General features: G+C 36.4%; 1 protein-coding gene across 1 annotated transcript in view; it reads left to right on the top strand.

The window, feature by feature from the left end:
• Window positions 1–7,316: 7,316 nt before the first annotated feature.
• Window positions 7,317–15,221, top strand: part of LOC122835340 (zinc finger protein 469) — a 243,791-nt gene continuing 235,886 nt past the window's right edge. The window contains exon 1 of the mRNA XM_044124333.1: window positions 7,317–7,822. The gene's annotated coding sequence lies outside the window, so the exon portion shown is untranslated. The remainder of the gene's footprint in view (window positions 7,823–15,221) is intronic.

Raw genomic sequence — 15,221 nt, 5'->3', positions numbered from 1 at the left:
TCTTTGGTCTTGGCTGCTTTCTTTTGTTTCCTTTGAGTCTGGTGTAGCTGTCTCTCACTCCCTTTAAAAGCTTTTTTCACTGCATCTACTTTGTTTTTTTTCCACTCCCACTGAGCTCGTGTTTTCACCTCTCTCCCACCCTTGGAAGTCCTGTTAAAGTCCATTTACTCCCCTTTTAAAATTGTATGCAAAGCTGGGCTAATATTTCATAGGATGGTCCATGGGGTCTATGCCTTGCTGTAGCTGAGTTGAAATGTTGTAGCCTTGCCAGAAAGCCCTCCATTAAATCTTGTTCTTGGAAAGGAAGAGACACGACTCTTCAATTTTACAACCCTTGGCCGAGTCCAGGAGCACGACTGGTTACTATGGTAAAAGGCCCTCTGCTTGGCTGCCTCTGAGAGAACATGTAGAAAACAAGAATGAGTGATGGATGGAAAGATGAAGTATTTTGGAGAAGAGGGAGCAGAGTGATGGAGTGAGGCGAGGCAGGTTATCCTTTCCTTTCTCATGCAACATGCATACTGCTCCCTTAAACGTGACTTCAACTGCATGTCTAGTCTTGTGCAAGCTTTTAACAGCTTCAGATGAGGTACCACAGGATATGCAGACGTGAGTGACCATGTTTACTGGATTAAGAAAAAATACATCTAAATGCAATTTTTCTTTAATATCAGAAAAAGTAGTCTTTTTTTTTGTTTTTCTTGTGCAGACCAACCTCCCCAGGACCACTGGTAAATCCATTACAGTCGAGTTACAAAAACAAAACACACAGAATGTTGGATTTAAACGAAAAAGAAAAACGGCAACCTTAAAATAAATTTTAAAGTAATCTTTCAACTGAAACATAGTATATAATAAAATGAAAGAAAACATGTGAGTCAATGGAAGCCACACTGTTAGCCTTTGCTGTATTTTCTACAGCTAAATACCGCAAAATGCCCAGTAAAACTAACATAAAACATCTTTACAATTAGTTACTGTAATTTGCATTGCATTATGGGTAAAGGACATAGTATTACAGTAACTTACTGTATGTTTTGAAGTTGCAGTAATTTACTGTTTACACATTGCAGTAGTGGTACTGTATTTATAATGTCTTGCACTGTTAGCCTTTACTGTATTTTTTTACAGCTAAATACCACAAAATGCCCAGTAAAACTAACATAAAACATCTTTACAATTAGTTACTGTAATTTGCATTGCATTATGGGTGTAGTACATAGCATTACAGTAACTTACTGTATGTTTTGAAGTTGCCGTAATTTACTGTTTACACATTGCAGTAGTGATACTGCATCTTTTTGATAAGAATTCTATTTGATTTCCAACGGTCATCATAGATGTTTCATCGTGGTTCCCTGTTTCTGTATTTTTACTCCTTTAGTGGTTAACATATTTTTAAGGCAGAAAGAGAGCATGTACTTTTGTTTTTTTCACATCCTAGCTAACATTAATATGCAGTTTATCTAGCCACATCAAGGGTGGCTAATAATGTCCCAACGTTTTCTGATGACGTTTGTTTAAACTCATCTTTTTCCACATTAGTGCAGCTCTGTCGCCGTGGGCTCACACTGCTTCAGCTCTTAAATACAGGTAAAACACTTTTTTTAAAACTAGCTAACGTAACTTATAGCATCATGCTATAATGCTATAACTTAGCATGAGGTGAAAGATAGAAAAATATGATGGTGTTATTTTTGAGCTGGTTCGAATTAACGTTAGCTAAGGTGCTAATTTTTTGCAGGTTTTAGCTTGACTTTTGCCGCTAAATCTTCCTCGAACGACTAGCGGGTTGAGATAAGCTCAGTGCTGAGTGTCTGTTAGCATTGTTGTTACATCCTTTGTCGAACAATATAACGTTAACTTATAATTGATCCCCCAGTTTTAAAACCAATAACTAATAACTCATTATCTAATTATTTTATTAGATAATAAAATAATCTAATAACTGTTCATTTGTTTAAACCATAACCTTGCAAATGTTAAGAGTGCAGATTAGCTAGGTCAACAAGGATGAATTCTAACTTGTTCTTTTTTTTTCTTTTTGTCAGATGACTTTTATTTTTAACTCCCAAGCTTTTTCCTTCCAAGTGGCTGTGCAGTTCTGTCCTGCTGAGGGCTAACATAGTTTCAACTCTTGAAAAGACAAGACAACAGGTAAAAAGACAGCTCTTCAAACATATTTGAAGCCACAAAATAGTCTGGAAATGTAGAGGAGCAGCTAACCTAATCTATAACTTTGAGCTTGCTACAGCTAGTTAGCCTGCTAACGTACCATTACATCTCCAACATAGTGTATAAGAGTCTGTAAATGAGGACAAAGGTGGAAAACATTCAAGTGGTTTCTGTTATTTTTTCAGTTGGTTCAGCCACAGTGGCAGGTGGACAAAAAAGTTAATTTCCAACCCTGGTAACATATAAGGACTGTTCACCTGTTTAAACCATGCTCTTGCAAATTTAAAGTTAAGTCAGTACTAACAGGTGCAATTATGTACAGGTGTAAATTCATAATTTAGAGAATTTTGTAGTCATGTGAAGAAACATCAACACACAGCTAATTATCGGTTTCATTGTGGAGCAATGTCCTACTTCTGTCAGAGAAAAGAAAACATTTCAAGAAAAGAGGACTCAATCTTCATCTTGGTTGATGTAATTTTATATCGACTCTTAACTTAAAACACACATCTTAAATCAGAATTGTTCAATTAATTTGTTAAAGGTATCAATTCACCCAAATCACAAACATTTCATTTCATTAACCCATATTGTACTTAGCCATTCAGATACTGTATTTGTGGAATGTAATGCTTTAAAAAATTCATTTAGCCTCACAAACTGTCATTCACATCCGCTGTTTCTGAGTGGTAGCAGGATGTAGGGGTAAAGTCTAGTCTAGTCTCTGGGGTGAGGTTCTCAAAAACCTGTTGTAATCTGGGTGAACTGGCCCTTTAAATATAAATTCCCACCAGTAATTCATATTTAAGAGTTTTCCTTTTATGTTTCAAAGGTATCTTCCACCAAGATGTCTGTTGAGATGGAAATGACCTCACCTACTAGCGCAGGGTAATCATGCTTGGTAAGAGGAATATTTTCTATCACTATAATTGTTTTGTAGCAATGTATGTAATAGTTATGGTAGTCTGTACTTTTACTCACTAGCATTAGCCTGACAAGGGTTTGTCTATTTTAGGAAATAGCTTGATGTCTGCAACCCGGTGGATGGTCAGTATGGAGGAGAAGGTATTTTTCAAGCCTGAGCAACTACATGACTTTGCCAGCGTCCTTGCTGTCTTTTTGGGTCATATTATGACTTCAATCTGGAGTATCAGGAGTCAGCATCCACCACGCTGGAGATGATACAACGGTAAGTACTCTACACCAAGCCATTTATGAATTAAATTTAATGACAGTTTGACTGATGATGAAGAACCATAGCTGATTGCTGTATTGTATGTCTTCATTTTAAAAAATACAATTAATATATTTTATTTCTGTTAAAAGACTTTTGTGAGGATCAATCCAGATGTTGATACCAAATGCACAGCCAAAGTCAGTACAAGCTGTAAGACGGGAAGTCTTGTCAAGAGGAAAGTAGTCAGTGTCAACTACCGGATCAACACCTTCCTCAAACGACTCGCTGAATTTGAATGGAGGACTTCCAACTAGGTAAGCATTTTACCAAATGTTTATTATTTTATTGTCTTTATTGTCCACCAACAAAATGACTAAAAAGATTGTTATGACATGTTGTATTTCATCGTCTCCTTGGGGACATTTGCAGGGTCTCAATACAGTACGCAATCGTTTGAATTAGTGAAGACTGACTGACTGCTTTTGCCATAAACAATCCAAAAACCTGAAGTGAAGCCAGTCCTGCTCATTCTTTATGCAGCTTCTATTATCACTTCAGTGCAATTGATTTTTTTTTAAACAAATTATCACCTTAATGCTGCTTTATACCAATGGTTTTATGCATTTGGACATTGTCACTTCAGCTTAATTTGTCAGCCTTCCTGTCGATTTGAAAATGTAGATAACTTCCTGACCATCTCATGACCTCCCACATCGTCTGTCTTATTCTTTACAGTTCAGCTTCCACAAGATGGATCTCACTGATTTTGTTTGACAAATGGAATAAAAGTTCTTCTGATGTAGGAAATGCATCTGATATAACAATATTTATTGATATGAATGCCTACCATACTGTACATTATCACACTTGCACTGTTATTGTGATGTACTGTGTAACAGAGCACATTTAAGCTTCTGTTAACTGTTTTCTGATAATGCAGCCTCTGCTGGTTTTTGACTGTTCACCATTTGAATGATATACGTGTTCATGTTGGTGCATACCTGATGTGGTACATAAAATTTGTAGTGCCCAATTTTTTTAGTTGTTCTTTTGTTGTACAGTGTGCAACAAATAGAAAAGGTTATGTAAAGATTGTTACTGTTATTGGATCCAGATGCATTCAAGTGTCCATATTGAATGAAATACAGTTCATATTCAAATGAGGTTAAGTATATTCTATATATTTTTTAAAAGTCAGTCTTTTAATAGTTTACGGCTGGTACTTGATGCACACATGTTCATGTTGCTACATACATGTGCCATAAAAAATATTGACATGACCTGTAGTGTGTTCTATGGTTTTGTTGTTTTATAGCACATTATATTGTGACATTGTTCTTTATGACATTGTGAATATATAAATGGATTTTCTTTCAACAAATCTTCTGAAAATAAATACCTGTTTTTATTCACAGTACTTGGACTAAAATTTCTTTTATGAAATTTTTCGGTTTATGGTAAAATATTCTTGTATTAAAAAATGTAAACTTTAATTTACAGTAAAACTGACATTATGTTGTGAAACAAGTTTACAGTAGACCAGCTTTACTATAAAATACATTTACAGTTTTATGCTATAAACTACATTTACAGTAAAGCAGTTATAACTGCAAAGCACACTCACAGTAAAAATTAACTGTGAAATATCATAACAGTAAAGGTACTGTAGAATGGTAATTACAGTAACCTACTGGCAACACTGTTGCCAGTAAGGTACTGTAGAATGTCAATTACAGTAACTTACAGGCAACACTGTTGCCAGTAAGTTGCCAGTAAGTTACTGTAGAATGGCAATTACAGTAACTTACTGGCAACACTGTTGCCAGTAAGTTGCCAGTAAGTTACTGTAGAATGGCAGTATCATAGTAACTTACTGGCAACACTGTTGCCAGTAAGTTACTGTAGAATGGCAACTACAGTAACTTACTGGCAACACTGTTGCCAGTAAGGTACTGTAGAATGGTAATTACAGTAACTTACTGGCAACAGTGTTGCCAGTAAGGTACTGTAAAATTACAATAAAAAGTCTAACAGTGCAGTTGTATGACTTGACGTTGGAGGAACAGTCGGTGAATTGTGGGATTGAGTCTTTAGAGCCCAAAACACACCGAGAGAAAATCCTAAACATATTCAGGACAGGTGAGCAGAGTTTGAGCTAGAGATTTAACTATCAGAGTTTTTTTTTTAACCCATTTGCAGTCCAGGCTTCTATAAACCTTTGACCTGCCGATGATTCAGATTTCTCTGTAAGAACTATAGTGCAAGAGTAACTGCACACCTGAATAAACCACAACACAAAAAACTGTGGCATTGTTATTCACCAAGTGTCCAAACTGAGGACCCTCGTTATCAGCAAGGCAATTGCCAACATTTTCTCTGTAAAAGAAAATAGTTTGATTTTTGTGTCAGATGCACAAAAATCTAACTAAGTTTGCCTGACACAAAAATGTATAGAAATCATTTTTTATATTTTTAGATGATTAAGAGAAAAAAAATCACCTAAAACAATAAAAACTGCTACAGAGCCCTATAGACATATAGATTATAGAAGAATCCAACTTCTTGTGAACACAAAATATATCTAATAATGTCCCAAAATTCAAGAAAGACAAGGTTAATTATAGCTCTCATCTAATTTCCACATTATCCACGTAGCACTGTTTGCATAATATCTTGTGCATAAAATACAGTGGTGGACATGAGAAACCAACTATTTTTTTTAACACCAGTTCCCACAAGGGGTCAAAGGTTCCCTCTAAAATATTGCACATTAAAAGATGATTTAAAAAAATCAGAATGTCTATATTTTTGGTAAAACAAAACACGATATGTCAAAAGATACATTTGTTTAAATAAAATAACGCAGAGGAAAAAAGAAAACATTTGCACAAATGCTGTTTTAATCTAATAATTTTGTCTTCTAAGAGGATTTAAGAAGTTTGCATTTTTCATTTTTATGCTTCATTAAATCATTCTCCCCCACTCTATAAAACAGAAAAAGCCTTTCTGTTTTATGGTAGTCTTTGGTGATAGGTTAAGCCTATGTGTGTTTTTCTTCCAATTATTTGTTGTAGCTGCACATTCTTTTCTTTTTAGTATGTTTATACATCGCTGTCTACCTTCTCATAACACTAGCTCAACCTCACAGCAACTGCTCTGGCAATGAACATGCATTACACATCACAACTGACAATCAAAAGGCTACATCATAGAAGTGGTCATACAATTGAAAATCTAATTGGATCTGGAGTGAGCGTGGGAGATAGCCATCTTTTGCAAGTAGCACCTGATACCTCAATGCCAGTTTCAAAATGCATTTCCATTTGGACTATATATGGAGGAACAATGCCATAGAGGGCTTTGGAACTGATGAGAGACCTCAGTACGAGAGAGGGAGTCAGTTCAGTTGTTTATGGGTGGACGAAAAAATGCGGGCAGCTGGGTTCTGGAAATAAGAAATGATGGATCAATGTGGCTTCCTTGAAGCAAAGGAGAGTTGGAATAACTATTGGGATAACAAGCAAGTATGTGAATAACAGCACAAATGGGTGAAGAAATGGATGAAAAGAAGTGCACATGCAGAACTGAGTGAGATACCGGTACTGATATTTATTGTTTTCATTTTTCAGGTGATCCACACAGTGATTTGAAATATTGAAGTTGTACTAAGCCAGAGAGGTATGGTACAAGTAAGAGGGCCAAGATGATTATGAAGGATGTGTCAAGAAATGGTTGTGAATGAAAGATCGAGAAAGATCAGCAAGATGTTTGATTACTTTGACTAGACCTATTTAAGCAAAATAATGTATACCCATCAGACTAGACAAAGAGACATTCATTTGATTCAGATCCAAACCTGCAGGACAGTTGCTCTTGAGCACTACAATTGGACACTCCTGGAGGACAGGATACTTCACTATTTGAGTCAGTATATTTCTTTTCTTCATGCAATGTTTTCCCATCACATTGTTGTGCTTTTCATCTAAATGTAATCCATGTCCTGCCATGAATGATCCGCACTTAGATAAACTCACAGGGGTGTTCTTGAACTCATTAGTGACCGTGAATTATGATGGACTCGGGGCTTTTTAGGCGGATGCGCACGTGAGGCACGCTGGTGACCGTGACACCTGGCAACTATCCTCGGAGTTAGAGTGCCTTTCCTGTAAAAGCGTGCTTTAATTGAAGCTTCAAAGACATGGATGATAATTCACTCAGACAGCGCAGGGAATCCCTCGCCCTGTGAGAAGCAGTAAAAGTCAGAGGAGGGAGTATGAAGTCCAGCTGAAGCAGCCTGGATGGGAGGAACTCCTTCGGCTTTTTGGGGAGCAGATGTGTGCGAGAAGTGGGTTACAGACATCCAGACAGCCGCTACAAAATCCTTCCCGGTCAACGAGAGCTCCTTTTTCCAAAACAAACTGTAAACTTGGCAGCTCGGATTTTTGCATTTGCGAGATTTTATCGTCTGTGGTAAGTTTAATATAAGTTGTGCGTTTTTCTGTCTTGCTGAATGATTTGTTGTACGTCGTGTCCTGGATTTGAACCTCCTCACGTGATGGGGTGAGGAGGTAACTCTTTCTTGCAGGGAGAGATGACTCCTGATTTGCTTTCCAGCTGCTATCTGTATGCTGTTTACCTTTGGTGCACATTTTCATTGTGTCATTGCGCTTTATTTTACTCTTGAAATCACTGCACGTCAAAATACAAAAGTCATGCAAGGAGCAGGTGCAGCCTGCCCAGGGCAAGTTAAGATAAACATGCAGTAGGTTTAGTAAGGCCACGCCCATCTACCTACCTACCTATGTATGTACGTGTTCGTTTGTTTAATTATTTATTTTTAAACTAACTTATTAATTGAATATAAACAATGAGATTTTAAAGATGCCTTTCAGTCGGATTTTTCTTTTTTCACTGACAAATGCACAGCTAGGTGATCAAGTTTGGATTTCAACAGTTATTTAGGTAAACACAACATTGGCTAAAGAAAAACTGCCAATTCTGGTATTAGTAAACACAATGTAGGGCAACAGTATTTGTCTTCAGAACATTTCCCCCCCGTGTAATTGGTGTTAAGAATAACCAACACCTCTGAAATTATTCATAGCCTACTTGTGGCACATTTAGATTTACATTTATTTTTATTCAACCAAGAAACCTGGTAAGATGCTGGGCAGAGTAATTCATCCTTTGTAAATCTACATGTTCCAAGTCCACTCTCAGTGCACTCCTTGTCAAGTGCCTCCAAATTTCTGAATGGATTTTGGTTCACAATCACAACCATGATCCTGCTGCACCGTTTCCTACCACACGTTTTCCTTCCACTCTACTTTCTGTGAATATGCTTGGATACAAAATTCTGTGGACAACCGGTTTCTTTAGCAATGATCGTTTGTGGCTTATGCTTCTTGTGAAAGGCGTTTATGACTTCTGTCATGTCTGCAGTCTTTCCCATGATTGTGCAGCCTCCTCTCCCAGGCGGAGAGACCAGAGGTTCAGGACACTTTTGCAGTGGTTTTAGTTAATTAGCTGATTAGAGTGTGACGCCATAACTTCCCAGTATCTAACATTTTTACAATATTCTAATTTTCTGAGACGCTGAACTGCAGGTTTGCATTATCTGTAAGCCATACTCATCAAAATTACAAGATTGATTTAAAATATTTCCTAATATGTGAAATTAATCTATGTAATATGAGGTTCACTTTCTTAAATGAGGGATGAAAATATCAGAGTTTTTCATGACATTCAATTTTTTTGAGATATACCTGTATTTGGTGTTGATGCTAATTACAGCTTTCAGGCTTTTTGATTTGTCCATGACACGCAGCGTCTCTGAGGCAGATGAAAGTCAAAGGCAGTGAAAGAAAATTGGAAATGCACTAAGTTTTAAATATTGCTATATTTTGGACTTTGCAATGGATACTTTTTGTATGATGTAAAGCTCAAAGCCTGGTTTATGTAATACAGCCTCTTTAGTTTTTACAATAAATAAATTACATACAGAGAGGTATGCTGTAAACCTTCTGCACTGTTACACCATTATCACTGAATGTCTTTGATAAAGGAATAAAAGAAAAGTCCAAATGGACATAAAACTCTGAGTTTTCTTATTCATGATGTGATGTCTCGAGGGGCATATTATTGGAAGCTAGTTTTTAGGAAGGGAACTTTTGTTATATTCAGCAAAATGGATATGCATGGCATTTCATTTTACATTTAAAGTGAGTTCAAACAAATGCTGGCTGTTAGCTTCAAAAGTGGGTGGGTTTTTGTGATATGACAGCAGTATGAGTGGGTGGTTTGAAGTAAATCATGTTACAGTTGACTGGGACACTGTTCTTGGTTCATGAGACAAATTGCCTCAAACATCATTTTAATAGCTGATTTTTGTCCTAATTGAGGAATTTGTTCACTGATGTCTGTAATGTTAATGTTCTTTCAGTCTCCAGATTACATTGAATTAAAGTAGATATTAAGAGGGACCTATCAAACCAAAAGTCTCCATGAGAATTTCATGCTCTGTTTTTGCTGCTTCATAATTAATGGAAAGCTTAATTTGCAGCCACTGTACTGGAAACGTATTTCTCTAGATGTCAGGTCTCTGAGAAAGAAATTACCATGATATCTTCCGTAGGATCAGAGGAAAAATGCAACTTCTCTTTAAGAGGCCACGATAAGTTGGAGGAGGAAATGACTGCATCTCACTGTATATTTTAGCTCACACTTTGTGTGTTTAAACAAGGCAGAATAGTGTTTTGTTTGCAGACACGTTAGGGACTTTGCAAGGTCGTCCAGGTTGGACACAGTCCAACTCTTAGTTCCATGGGAGAACGATTGCTTGTTTGTTAACACCAGCAAGCTCTCCTGTGATGAAAGGAAACATGCTTTTCATCTGGAAGTGTAAGTATTCAGAGAGAAGCTGTGTTTGATTTACCTCCTCTTATCTTTGTTATGGTTCCAAAATATGATCATGCCAGATGTGGCTTGTGGTACAAGGCTATGTCTGGAGCCATAAATGGTTCATATCTCGGAGCATGTTTTGCTCCGGTCCAGCCGTACCAGGAGGTCAACCCAAGAAAAATAGGGATTGGAAATTTCTAAAGCTGTTAAACACCAGTATCTGACACCGCATCCCACCATCTCTGGGTATTTTCACAAATCAACCCATCAGCACCTCTATAGTGTCACCCTGTGTGAGAAAGAACTGTATGATCTGCTGAGAGAGTCACATTTTCTTACTTATGATTGATATCTTTTAAAGGCCAGTTGAGACTTCATAATCTATTTCACTTTTGGTTTTGTTTGCTTGCTTTTTAGAATATTTAAAATATATTTCAGTTGCATTATGTGTTGTTTTTTTCACAAAATTAGCAATTATTTATCTCTGAGAGGCTGAAGTTGCATTATTATACCATTAATGTGTTTAATTTTTTCTAACTTAGGTTTAAAAAAAAAAAAAAAAAAAAAGATTACAATTTATTCTCAACTTGTTTTAGTACAACAATGCAACTGACCTATGGACATTTATACTTGATTTGTAAATACAGAATGTTTTAGAATCCTTAAGATGTTGAGAACCTCAGGTGACCCTACAATTTTTTTCCATTAGGTTCAGTTTTAGACTCTGACTAGGCCATTACAAAAGTAAAGTTTTTAACATTCTAGCAGACTTCAAGGTTTTGGGTCAACATAGACTTTAATTTGGAAATGTTCATAATTTTATCAGCAATGTGTAAGAAATAAATTAAAAAAAATAGATAGATAAAACTAATAAAGAAAACCCTGGTTCCATCTGAAGAAAAGTAAACTAAGAGCATGACAATGCCAACAACATACTTAATGGTAATATGTTCTGCTGATGATCTTTTTTTTTTTTTTTTATTGTTTCTTTTTTAATCTAATTTAATCAAATCATAACAAATTCTCCTGATAGCTTATATAGGAAATATTAGTGAGGAGCCAAACATAGTCCACACATATGGAGAATGCAGAAGATTGATCAGTTTTAGCCAGACATGTTTTTAATCTTGCCATTGGCTTCTTGGCAACCTCTGACTGGCTTTGATTTTGTACTTTTGACAGTTTTGGATAAACATCCAGTTTTTGTAATGCTAATATCCCATATTTTCTTTAAATATCCCACTTTCCCAGTGCTAAAGCAAAACAAAATTTTCACTTGGCACATGTCGGTATCATTATAATCTTGGAAGTTAACTTAGTTCTTTTGTTCATCAGAATTGTTTTGTTAAGGTGGAATAAATGGTGACTGGCCAAAATTATCCAGTACAGTCTATGACTTCTCTGCACAGGTTAGGTCCTTCTGTACTTGGACTAGTTTTTGCATTTGATCCCCAGCTTGTCAACCTCCTGTGTGACAAGCAGTTAATTAGACATGCAGGTTACCAAAGAAAAAGCCTCTGCACTTGAAAAACATTGACTGGTACAGACCCTTTGCATGTGATGTCAAGTTTTTCAGAACTTTGAGATGATGGACGCCAAAACAACGTATGCGCTCCTGTCAAACTTGTCAAAAAACAGACATCTTGTAGCCTAATATCGCTTTTATTTTGTTGATTTCACTTTAGAAATGGACACAGGATGGTGCACTGTCAACTCCTCAAACAGACAAGGATAGAAAGGAAACTTATCATTTTATTGTTTTAGTTTTAATGAGGAGAGATATTATTTATTGTTATCTTTGACATTCATAAATTGCCTTTTATTAAGTCTACTGGTTGACATTCTGGTTGTAAAACTGTAGGAGGAAATACAATCGTGAATTTTAGAAAATGTCACTGTTCCATAACAGAAGGCCACTAATTGTACAATAAATGTTTTTGTCCAAAAGGTCTGTATTTACATAAAAAAGAAAAAAACAATCGGTAGCTATACTAATTTCAAACTGTCTTGCAGCTTTCGACTAATTTGTATTTGGCTTGACTGATAGCAAAATGCCTTTCCGTATAGTAAGTTACTGACTGTCCTTGACAGACCTACTGTGCAAACCATATTGGTACTATGGTCACTTTTGGAAACAAGTTTTTGGGGAGTTACTCTTAATTCTTAACTCCTCAAAAAAAGAGTTAAGAAGTTGACTCTGTTACCTGAGTCAGCTTCTGTGAGTCAAGCCAAGAAAGGAGTTGAAAGTCTTTTTTTTTCTGACATCATAGTGACTTCTCAGGTAATTGAGGGGATCTCATCTGAAAGAGAGAATGAAAGAGAGAACTGTGATATATTCAAATTGTGTGAAATTATTAGATGAAAGGATTGTGAAAAACAGATGCAGTAACAGAAGTTTTGTTTTCCAATTTAGCCAAAGTGCAGCTTATGGCCAGACAGATGGCAGATGCTTGCAAAGCAACTGACAGATGTTTGGAAGATGCATACTCTTGTTGCAACCAGGAATAAATCAGTATGAGTATCTTCTCAATTTATTAACACATTTTTACATTTTCTATGAAGTATTTAAAACTTATTTTCTAATAATTAAGATACAAATCTGCTGTGCTATTGCCTAATGAAGTTGCTGTGTGAGGTCGAAATAGTTGGGTTTTTATGTATTGTTTAAAAACTTGCCTAATAAGTGTTTGTCTTGAGATTAAGTGCTTTATTATTCTTGAAGATTGTGGCTTTTATTTTTCATTGTGAGTTGAGTTGCAATATACTTTATTATTTCCTGATGAAGAAAAGCAGATAAAGGAAGACAGATTGTAGTTTCCAAAATTTTATTTGGCAGAGAAGAACAAAACCTTCTCCAGAAATAAAGTGAGCTGTTTCCCTTCATGTTAACAGCTTCAGTCTTGTATTGTTATCAAGATCTGTCGTCCAGGTGAGTACCCAGGAATCTGTTGTCCTCCAAGATCTCCACAAGTACTCCACATATGGAGATACAGTGGTATTCAGCTTATCTTTCTCTTCCTGTTTACATTCATGAAATGAGGTGACTGTGTTTCTACTCCCAACCACCACTTGAACTTCCCTCAACCGCTGAGTCATCGGAGTGTTTGCAGATGAGAAGACTCAAAAGTTGGCTCAGAAGTCAGAGGAGTATAAGGGGTGGGGGATGAAATGGTGAGGGATGAATAGGTGGGACTACAGTGCCCTGCAGAACTCCTCTTAGATATCTAATCCCTTACTCATAAAATTTCTGGCCAGTCAATGTGGTAGTCTTACATTCCTCAAAGCATTTGACTATATCAAACTCCACATCCCGGTCATTTTCATGTGGATCTTGGTCCCCAGCTTCTTTTCTTTCACTCCATTTTAAGCAGTCTATGAAAACAGGCTATACCTTCTTCATGCATCAATACAATAGACTCACATTGTTCTTCTTCTTTTCCTTCAGTTCAATGACCTCCAAATCTTCATCTAGTTGTCTCTCATGGCTCTCTAGTATCAGGGAGAGATCTAGACAACAAAATACTCAACCTTCTGTGAGATTGATGGAGTTTCAAGGGTTCACGTTGGGGGTATCCACAAGATTTTCCATCTGAGATGGTTATTGTTGGAGATAGAATTGGTCTTGTTTTTAGGCTTTTTGTGTCTCAGACATTTGTTCTCCAGAGGAATACTGAGTTATAACCTAAGTAAGTAAGAGATATTAATAATCCTAACTATTTAGGGCAGAAATCTCGCATGTTTTAGGCATGTCCCTGTTACTACACACCTTATTCAAATGGATGGGTGATTAATAGGCTTTCTGGAAACATGCAATCATTTGAATCAGCTGTGCCGGAGTGGGGAAACATCTTAAACATGCAGGACAGTGGGCCCTGAGGGCCAGGGTTGGGGATCACTGATTTAGGGGATTTGGTTCTGTTTTTTGTTTAATGTTAATAAAAGAAAAATGTCTCCACTCAATAGAACAGTTGAGTAAGGCAGGATAGAAGCATTGTTGAAATAGGAATTGACAAACAAATCTGTATCTCATCAGCAAAACAGAACAACTTATATTAGTCACTCATTGCTTCATGTGTTTGTTGTCGAAACAACTCTGACTAGTCCCAGTTGTCATGGCATCTGAAAATCTTTTGGCACTCTGAACTGACTGGTATTTTGGGGCTCACTGGTTGGTGGAGTCAGATCTTTGTCTTTAGTTTGTTTTACCAAGAGTTCAATAAATCCCATTAGAGTCTTTTTAAGTAAGTATAAGTCTTTTTAAATTTGCTCATGTTTCATCCACAAATTATTGGGTATTTTGGAGATTATGTAATAAATCAGCTGCAAGTGTTTTGGAATTTGTCTGTACCAGCTTTGCACATTTAGAGACTAAAATTAGTGTCAATTGTTCTTAACAAATTAGCTTTTCAGTTAGGCTGTGTAGAGACCTTCTGTGAACATCGGTTGTCCAGTCTTGTCACAGATTGATAAATTTAAGTCTGAAAGTCTGAAATAATAGATTAAGAGAAAAAAAAAGTTTTATTGGTGGCCTTTATTTGAGAGTGGTGAGATAAGAAAGTGGGTAATGAGAGAGGTGAATACAGGTGGTAGAAAGGTCATTAGGTCGGGACACAAATCTGGCCTGATGACAGCTGCATCGAGAACTGAGGCTTTCATAAGTGGATTGTGCTTTGCCCCTGCATCACCACGGCGCCCCAAAATAGTTGATTAAAAACTGTGTAAATACAAAAGCATTGTAGCAGACAGTTTTATTTTCTACATTAAATGTTGTATCAGAATCAGATTTCCTTTTAATCTCATTAATAAAGCACAACAAAATTTTAAGAATAGCAATTCTCAAAGAAAAAACAGTGTAGGAAAAAAAACAGTAGTTGTGTCCTGCTGAAATCACAGGTGAAAGTGCACAGCAATAACACTATCATCCAATCTTCACACCTTCTTAGTGTGACTTTGTGGCTCTTAAGGAAAT

Source organism: Gambusia affinis, linkage group LG08, assembly GCF_019740435.1.
Source record: "Gambusia affinis linkage group LG08, SWU_Gaff_1.0, whole genome shotgun sequence".
In the NCBI taxonomy this organism is placed as follows: domain Eukaryota; kingdom Metazoa; phylum Chordata; class Actinopteri; order Cyprinodontiformes; family Poeciliidae; genus Gambusia; species Gambusia affinis.
Note: the sequence above shows the minus strand (reverse complement) of the source record. Positions and strands in the feature narration are given on the sequence as shown.